Raw genomic sequence first — 7,018 nt, forward strand, 5'->3', positions numbered from 1 at the left:
CTGTGTCCCTGGATGAAATGAGAAAAAGGGTGAAAAAATGGCAAAGTGTCAAGGGAGAAATTCAGAAACTCAGGCCGAGCTGGCTGGAGCCCAGGGGCGGCTGCAAAGTCTGTGGAGAGCCGCTGTGTCCCTGGATGAAATGAGAAAAAAGGTGAAAAAATGGCAAAGTGTCAAGGGAGAAATTCAGAAACCCAGGCCGAGCTGCCTGGAGCCCGGGGGCGGCTGCAAAGTCTGTGGAGAGCCGCTGTGTCCCTGGATGAAATGAGAAAAAAGGTGAAAAAATGGCAAAGTGTCAAGGGAGCTAGGCAGAAACCCATGCCTAGGGTCCTGGAGCCCAGGGGCGGTTCTAAAGTCTGTGAGAGCCGCTGTGTCCCTGGATGAAATGAGAAAAAGGGTGAAAAAATGGCAAAGTGTCAAGGGAGAAATTCAGAAACTCAGGCCGAGCTGGCTGGAGCCCAGGGGCGGCTGCAAAGTCTGTGGAGAGCCGCTGTGTCCCTGGATGAAATGAGAAAAAAGGTGAAAAAATGGCAAAGTGTCAAGGGAGAAATTCAGAAACCCAGGCCGAGCTGCCTGGAGCCCGGGGGCGGCTGCAAAGTCTGTGGAGAGCCGCTGTGTCCCTGGATGAAATGAGAAAAAAGGTGAAAAAATGGCAAAGTGTCAAGGGAGCTAGGCAGAAACCCATGCCTAGGGTCCTGGAGCCCAGGGGCGGTTCTAAAGTCTGTGAGAGCCGCTGTGTCCCTGGATGAAATGAGAAAAAGGGTGAAAAAATGGCAAAGTGTCAAGGGAGAAATTCAGAAACTCAGGCCGAGCTGGCTGGAGCCCAGGGGCGGCTGCAAAGTCTGTGGAGAGCCGCTGTGTCCCTGGATGAAATGAGAAAAAAGGTGAAAAAATGGCAAAGTGTCAAGGGAGAAATTCAGAAACTCAGGCCGAGCTGCCTGGAGCCCAGGGGCCGCGGGAAAGTCTGTGGAGAGCCGCTGTGTCCCTGGATGAAATGAGAAAAAGGGTGAAAAAATGGCAAAGTGTCAAGGGAAAAATTCAGAAACCCGTGCCTAGGGTCCTGGAGCCCAGGGGCGGCTGTAAAGTCTGTGGAGAGCCGCTGTGTCCCTGGATGAAATGAGAAAAAGGGTGAAAAAATGGCAAAGTGTCAAGGGAGCTAGGCAGAAACCCATGCCTAGGGTCCTGGAGCCCAGGGGCGGCTGCAAAGTCTGTGGAGAGCCGCTGTGTCCCTGGATGAAATGAGAAAAAGGGTGAAAAAATGGCAAAGTGTCAAGGGAGCTAGGCAGAAACCCATGCCTAGGGTCCTGGAGCCCAGGGGCCGCGGGAAAGTCTGTGGAGAGCCGCTGTGTCCCTGGATGAAATGAGAAAAAGGGTGAAAAAATGGCAAAGTGTCAAGGGAGAAATTCAGAAACTCAGGCCGAGCTGGCTGGAGCCCAGGGGCGGCTGCAAAGTCTGTGGAGAGCCGCTGTGTCCCTGGATGAAATGAGAAAAAAGGTGAAAAAATGGCAAAGTGTCAAGGGAGAAATTCAGAAACCCAGGCCGAGCTGCCTGGAGCCCGGGGGCGGCTGCAAAGTCTGTGGAGAGCCGCTGTGTCCCTGGATGAAATGAGAAAAAAAGGTGAAAAAATGGCAAAGTGTCAAGGGAGCTAGGCAGAAACCCATGCCTAGGGTCCTGGAGCCCAGGGGCCGCGGGAAAGTCTGTGGAGAGCCGCTGTGTCCCTGGATGAAATGAGAAAAAGGGTGAAAAAATGGCAAAGTGTCAAGGGAGAAATTCAGAAACTCAGGCCGAGCTGGCTGGAGCCCAGGGGCGGCTGCAAAGTCTGTGGAGAGCCGCTGTGTCCCTGGATGAAATGAGAAAAAAGGTGAAAAAATGGCAAAGTGTCAAGGGAGAAATTCAGAAACCCAGGCCGAGCTGCCTGGAGCCCGGGGGCGGCTGCAAAGTCTGTGGAGAGCCGCTGTGTCCCTGGATGAAATGAGAAAAAAGGTGAAAAAATGGCAAAGTGTCAAGGGAGCTAGGCAGAAACCCATGCCTAGGGTCCTGGAGCCCAGGGGCGGTTCTAAAGTCTGTGAGAGCCGCTGTGTCCCTGGATGAAATGAGAAAAAGGGTGAAAAAATGGCAAAGTGTCAAGGGAGAAATTCAGAAACTCAGGCCGAGCTGGCTGGAGCCCAGGGGCGGTTCTAAAGTCTGTGAGAGCCGCTGTGTCCCTGGATGAAATGAGAAAAAAGGTGAAAAAATGGCAAAGTGTCAAGGGAGAAATTCAGAAACTCAGGCCGAGCTGCCTGGAGCCCAGGGGCCGCGGGAAAGTCTGTGGAGAGCCGCTGTGTCCCTGGATGAAATGAGAAAAAGGGTGAAAAAATGGCAAAGTGTCAAGGGAAAAATTCAGAAACCCGTGCCTAGGGTCCTGGAGCCCAGGGGCGGCTGTAAAGTCTGTGGAGAGCCGCTGTGTCCCTGGATGAAATGAGAAAAAGGGTGAAAAAATGGCAAAGTGTCAAGGGAGCTAGGCAGAAACCCATGCCTAGGGTCCTGGAGCCCAGGGGCGGCTGCAAAGTCTGTGGAGAGCCGCTGTGTCCCTGGATGAAATGAGAAAAAGGGTGAAAAAATGGCAAAGTGTCAAGGGAGCTAGGCAGAAACCCATGCCTAGGGTCCTGGAGCCCAGGGGCCGCGGGAAAGTCTGTGGAGAGCCGCTGTGTCCCTGGATGAAATGAGAAAAAGGGTGAAAAAATGGCAAAGTGTCAAGGGAGCTAGGCAGAAACCCATGCCTAGGGTCCTGGAGCCCAGGGGCGGTTCTAAAGTCTGTGAGAGCCGCTGTGTCCCTGGATGAAATGAGAAAAAGGGTGAAAAAATGGCAAAGTGTCAAGGGAGAAATTCAGAAACTCAGGCCGAGCTGGCTGGAGCCCAGGGGCGGCTGCAAAGTCTGTGGAGAGCCGCTGTGTCCCTGGATGAAATGAGAAAAAAGGTGAAAAAATGGCAAAGTGTCAAGGGAGAAATTCAGAAACCCAGGCCGAGCTGCCTGGAGCCCGGGGGCGGCTGCAAAGTCTGTGGAGAGCCGCTGTGTCCCTGGATGAAATGAGAAAAAAGGTGAAAAAATGGCAAAGTGTCAAGGGAGCTAGGCAGAAACCCATGCCTAGGGTCCTGGAGCCCAGGGGCGGTTCTAAAGTCTGTGAGAGCCGCTGTGTCCCTGGATGAAATGAGAAAAAGGGTGAAAAAATGGCAAAGTGTCAAGGGAGAAATTCAGAAACTCAGGCCGAGCTGGCTGGAGCCCAGGGGCGGCTGCAAAGTCTGTGGAGAGCCGCTGTGTCCCTGGATGAAATGAGAAAAAAGGTGAAAAAATGGCAAAGTGTCAAGGGAGAAATTCAGAAACTCAGGCCGAGCTGCCTGGAGCCCAGGGGCCGCGGGAAAGTCTGTGGAGAGCCGCTGTGTCCCTGGATGAAATGAGAAAAAGGGTGAAAAAAATGGCAAAGTGTCAAGGGAAAAATTCAGAAACCCGTGCCTAGGGTCCTGGAGCCCAGGGGCGGCTGTAAAGTCTGTGGAGAGCCGCTGTGTCCCTGGATGAAATGAGAAAAAGGGTGAAAAAATGGCAAAGTGTCAAGGGAGCTAGGCAGAAACCCATGCCTAGGGTCCTGGAGCCCAGGGGCGGCTGCAAAGTCTGTGGAGAGCCGCTGTGTCCCTGGATGAAATGAGAAAAAGGGTGAAAAAATGGCAAAGTGTCAAGGGAGCTAGGCAGAAACCCATGCCTAGGGTCCTGGAGCCCAGGGGCCGCGGGAAAGTCTGTGGAGAGCCGCTGTGTCCCTGGATGAAATGAGAAAAAGGGTGAAAAAATGGCAAAGTGTCAAGGGAGAAATTCAGAAACTCAGGCCGAGCTGGCTGGAGCCCAGGGGCGGCTGCAAAGTCTGTGGAGAGCCGCTGTGTCCCTGGATGAAATGAGAAAAAAGGTGAAAAAATGGCAAAGTGTCAAGGGAGAAATTCAGAAACCCAGGCCGAGCTGCCTGGAGCCCGGGGGCGGCTGCAAAGTCTGTGGAGAGCCGCTGTGTCCCTGGATGAAATGAGAAAAAGGTGAAAAAATGGCAAAGTGTCAAGGGAGCTAGGCAGAAACCCATGCCTAGGGTCCTGGAGCCCAGGGGCGGTTCTAAAGTCTGTGAGAGCCGCTGTGTCCCTGGATGAAATGAGAAAAAGGGTGAAAAAATGGCAAAGTGTCAAGGGAGAAATTCAGAAACTCAGGCCGAGCTGGCTGGAGCCCAGGGGCGGCTGCAAAGTCTGTGGAGAGCCGCTGTGTCCCTGGATGAAATGAGAAAAAAGGTGAAAAAATGGCAAAGTGTCAAGGGAGAAATTCAGAAACTCAGGCCGAGCTGCCTGGAGCCCAGGGGCCGCGGGAAAGTCTGTGGAGAGCCGCTGTGTCCCTGGATGAAATGAGAAAAAGGGTGAAAAAATGGCAAAGTGTCAAGGGAAAAATTCAGAAACCCGTGCCTAGGGTCCTGGAGCCCAGGGGCGGCTGTAAAGTCTGTGGAGAGCCGCTGTGTCCCTGGATGAAATGAGAAAAAGGGTGAAAAAATGGCAAAGTGTCAAGGGAGCTAGGCAGAAACCCATGCCTAGGGTCCTGGAGCCCAGGGGCGGCTGCAAAGTCTGTGGAGAGCCGCTGTGTCCCTGGATGAAATGAGAAAAAGGGTGAAAAAATGGCAAAGTGTCAAGGGAGCTAGGCAGAAACCCATGCCTAGGGTCCTGGAGCCCAGGGGCCGCGGGAAAGTCTGTGGAGAGCCGCTGTGTCCCTGGATGAAATGAGAAAAAGGGTGAAAAAATGGCAAAGTGTCAAGGGAGAAATTCAGAAACTCAGGCCGAGCTGGCTGGAGCCCAGGGGCGGCTGCAAAGTCTGTGGAGAGCCGCTGTGTCCCTGGATGAAATGAGAAAAAAGGTGAAAAAATGGCAAAGTGTCAAGGGAGAAATTCAGAAACCCAGGCCGAGCTGCCTGGAGCCCGGGGGCGGCTGCAAAGTCTGTGGAGAGCCGCTGTGTCCCTGGATGAAATGAGAAAAAAGGTGAAAAAATGGCAAAGTGTCAAGGGAGCTAGGCAGAAACCCATGCCTAGGGTCCTGGAGCCCAGGGGCGGTTCTAAAGTCTGTGAGAGCCGCTGTGTCCCTGGATGAAATGAGAAAAAGGGTGAAAAAATGGCAAAGTGTCAAGGGAGAAATTCAGAAACTCAGGCCGAGCTGGCTGGAGCCCAGGGGCGGCTGCAAAGTCTGTGGAGAGCCGCTGTGTCCCTGGATGAAATGAGAAAAAAGGTGAAAAAATGGCAAAGTGTCAAGGGAGAAATTCAGAAACTCAGGCCGAGCTGCCTGGAGCCCAGGGGCCGCGGGAAAGTCTGTGGAGAGCCGCTGTGTCCCTGGATGAAATGAGAAAAAGGGTGAAAAAATGGCAAAGTGTCAAGGGAAAAATTCAGAAACCCGTGCCTAGGGTCCTGGAGCCCAGGGGCGGCTGTAAAGTCTGTGGAGAGCCGCTGTGTCCCTGGATGAAATGAGAAAAAGGGTGAAAAAATGGCAAAGTGTCAAGGGAGCTAGGCAGAAACCCATGCCTAGGGTCCTGGAGCCCAGGGGCGGCTGCAAAGTCTGTGGAGAGCCGCTGTGTCCCTGGATGAAATGAGAAAAAGGGTGAAAAAATGGCAAAGTGTCAAGGGAGCTAGGCAGAAACCCATGCCTAGGGTCCTGGAGCCCAGGGGCCGCGGGAAGTCTGTGGAGAGCCGCTGTGTCCCTGGATGAAATGAGAAAAAGGGTGAAAAAATGGCAAAGTGTCAAGGGAGAAATTCAGAAACTCAGGCCGAGCTGCCTGGAGCCCAGGGGCCGCGGGAAAGTCTGTGGAGAGCCGCTGTGTCCCTGGATGAAATGAGAAAAAGGGTGAAAAAATGGCAAAGTGTCAAGGGAAAAATTCAGAAACCCGTGCCTAGGGTCCTGGAGCCCAGGGGCGGCTGTAAAGTCTGTGGAGAGCCGCTGTGTCCCTGGATGAAATGAGAAAAAGGGTGAAAAAATGGCAAAGTGTCAAGGGAGCTAGGCAGAAACCCATGCCTAGGGTCCTGGAGCCCAGGGGCCGCGGGAAAGTCTGTGGAGAGCCGCTGTGTCCCTGGATGAAATGAGAAAAAGGGTGAAAAAATGGCAAAGTGTCAAGGGAGAAATTCAGAAACTCAGGCCGAGCTGGCTGGAGCCCAGGGGCGGCTGCAAAGTCTGTGGAGAGCCGCTGTGTCCCTGGATGAAATGAGAAAAAAGGTGAAAAAATGGCAAAGTGTCAAGGGAGAAATTCAGAAACCCAGGCCGAGCTGCCTGGAGCCCGGGGGCGGCTGCAAAGTCTGTGGAGAGCCGCTGTGTCCCTGGATGAAATGAGAAAAAAGGTGAAAAAATGGCAAAGTGTCAAGGGAGCTAGGCAGAAACCCATGCCTAGGGTCCTGGAGCCCAGGGGCGGTTCTAAAGTCTGTGAGAGCCGCTGTGTCCCTGGATGAAATGAGAAAAAGGGTGAAAAAATGGCAAAGTGTCAAGGGAGAAATTCAGAAACTCAGGCCGAGCTGGCTGGAGCCCAGGGGCGGCTGCAAAGTCTGTGGAGAGCCGCTGTGTCCCTGGATGAAATGAGAAAAAAGGTGAAAAAATGGCAAAGTGTCAAGGGAGAAATTCAGAAACTCAGGCCGAGCTGCCTGGAGCCCAGGGGCCGCGGGAAAGTCTGTGGAGAGCCGCTGTGTCCCTGGATGAAATGAGAAAAAGGGTGAAAAAATGGCAAAGTGTCAAGGGAAAAATTCAGAAACCCGTGCCTAGGGTCCTGGAGCCCAGGGGCGGCTGTAAAGTCTGTGGAGAGCCGCTGTGTCCCTGGATGAAATGAGAAAAAGGGTGAAAAAATGGCAAAGTGTCAAGGGAGCTAGGCAGAAACCCATGCCTAGGGTCCTGGAGCCCAGGGGCCGCGGGAAAGTCTGTGGAGAGCCGCTGTGTCCCTGGATGAAATGAGAAAAAGGGTGAAAAAATGGCAAAGTGTAAGGGAGAAATTCAGAAACTCAGG

This window comes from Dunckerocampus dactyliophorus, unplaced genomic scaffold (genome assembly GCF_027744805.1).
Source record: "Dunckerocampus dactyliophorus isolate RoL2022-P2 unplaced genomic scaffold, RoL_Ddac_1.1 HiC_scaffold_48, whole genome shotgun sequence".
Lineage (NCBI taxonomy): Eukaryota > Metazoa > Chordata > Actinopteri > Syngnathiformes > Syngnathidae > Dunckerocampus > Dunckerocampus dactyliophorus.